General features: G+C 37.5%; 1 protein-coding gene across 36 annotated transcripts in view; it reads left to right on the top strand.

Moving 5' to 3' along the window:
* LOC135222911 (protein nervous wreck-like) overlaps positions 1-2,500 on the top strand; it is a 342,896-nt gene that overhangs the window by 210,538 nt on the left and 129,858 nt on the right. The window lies entirely within an intron of this gene.

Consider the following 2,500-nt stretch of genomic DNA (forward strand, 5'->3'; position numbering starts at 1 on the left):
AACAACGTTATAACTAAATATACCACAAGAACAACATGGATAACTATAACCATCAGTAAAAACAATTTTATTACTACTATTACTACTGTAAACAACACACATAAAAAATCGATATCGAGTAAACTCGCTCAAACAACCGTCTGTGTTCAAGAATATTTACGATGAAGGATCAATAGAGAAGTGGCCAGTGGTGCCTCATGAAGCCTTACAAATGTCATTGACACACCCAAACATTTGAAACGAAATACAGCGGACACGCGCAAGCAACTTTATACATCTTAAATTCAAGCTAATTTTGAAAAGCACACAAAAGCAAATGCATAGTAGAAAATAAGTTATACTCAATTTCTAATGAAATAAAGTTTTAGTGGGTAAATTTTAGTAGAAAGATAAGAAAAGGTTAGCGTATTTGTTAGTAAAAGAAATTAACAAAGATAAGTTGAAACACGACGAATTTTACGAAACAAATTCAGTGTTATTAAAGCCGAAGTTAAAATGAAAAAACTTTTACTGTTGCATTTTATTCAAGAAAAAAATAATTACCTGAAACAGCAAATTAAATTTTTTATCTAACAGCATTAGCAACAGAACCCGAAAAAATATTGTAAAAAGTTTCCTCAGGTAAAACACGAAACTAAATATTCAGCAAAATCTTGGAACAAATTCTTTTTATAAACGAGATAACTAAGAGAACAGGAAATACCAATTCATAAAATGAAAAAAGGATGTGTATAAAAACTTTCGTAAGAAAATGTTGTGCCAATGGCAATGAATTAGGCCGGTATAGATAGCCAAACGAAGGAAGCCTGGTCTGAAGTCATTTGTCAAATGACTGACAGGAGATGAATGGCACCAAGATCATGGAAGACGAATCCAGGCAGGAAAACGGAAAATCGATAAGAAAAAGACCGAGGTACGAACGTAGCCAAGTTCGCAAGCTTTCACGGTAAATGTGCCGTCGTCTAGAAGGGGCAAGCTTCTTTCGCCAAGGCCTCATAATTAAATACGATGCCTGAAGGCCCTTTGTTTGTTTGTTTGTTTGATGGTGTTTTTGCATGCATGGAACCAGTGGTTATTCACCAACGGGACCAACCAATGGCTCTACGTGACATCCGAACCACGTCGAGAATGAGCTTCTATCACCAAAAATACACATCTCTGACCACTCAATGGAATGCCCGAGAATTGACCCTCGCGGCCACCGAGGTGGCAGGCCAAGACCAAATTGACCACTCCACTGAGGCGCTCTGAAGGCCCTTTGGTCCGAGTTTTGGACGGTACGTAACGTCCCTTTATTCACTCGCTTATATTTACGTAATTCTTGACGGAATAGGCAGACTAGTATATAAAACAAATTGAAAGCACACCTTTAAGAGCATTATACACGGAATAATATACAAATGGTTAAACATATAAACACGAAAACATCAACATTCAGTCAGATAAACAAGGGTAATGGCGAATGGTGCTTGTAAAGAATCAGTATCAACGACGGTTCCAGGAGGACTTCATCACAATTCATGGTCAAAATAATGAAAGCTATGGTACTGGGCACCGTGCCAACGTGCCACCTCGGCAGACTATATATGCTGGTACTCTCCAAAGCCAGAAGCAGGCATTATTTCAATGCCCATGGGAATTACATGCGATGGTGGACGCTCCCTACTAAAAGAGAGCTCATTAAGGATGGCCAAACCGGACATATTCCGAAGATCATTAAAATAACAATGATCACTGCTGAGAACAAACACCCTCCATACGTCTAGACAATATTCATTAACAGGTTACAAGATAATACGTGGCATTAATAAACATGAGAAGCCTTGTGAACAAATGTTATCTTTATGGCAACATTAGATTACGTGTGTGTGTGTGTGTGTGTGTGTGTGTGTGTGTGTGTGTTTGTAGGTGTACACAATAATTTAACCGGAAAGGTATCATCGCTTCCAAACTTTAAAAAACTAGAACCCAGGATGATAGAGAGAGAGAGAGAGAGAGAGAGACAGGACAGAACTAAGTGAATGTAGTTTTCAAAAATTTTAAGAGGATTATATTGTAAGGGTTAAATATAAAGGTTAAGCCGCTTAACATGGAGTCATGAAGAATTCACGAATACATTTGCTCTGCGCTGAGTGACAGCATCAGGGTAAAGGATGCCTCGATCAAAGAAAATATCGTTTATGCATGTCCTAAAAAAAACACTAATGGTAACACAATGTCTTTAAATAAACAAACATCTAACGACCGTTATCTACTAAAAGTAAAAGTAAAAGCATGTAGTACTTACATAACAAAATCGTCAGACAACCTTGGTTTCACATCGTGACGGTGGTAAAACAAGTCTCCGTAGAGAACAACGGTGAAACCGTGTCTTTTTCAATTATAACAGGATAGCACGTTTTTATCAAACTATTTTGCTTTGTAATAATGTTATGTCCACTTCATTACTTCTCTTTACTGAAGTCGCTGCTGCTGGCTATCATTCTTGCTCAGTTTTGTA

This window comes from Macrobrachium nipponense, chromosome 8 (genome assembly GCF_015104395.2).
Source record: "Macrobrachium nipponense isolate FS-2020 chromosome 8, ASM1510439v2, whole genome shotgun sequence".
In the NCBI taxonomy this organism is placed as follows: Eukaryota; Metazoa; Arthropoda; class Malacostraca; order Decapoda; family Palaemonidae; genus Macrobrachium; species Macrobrachium nipponense.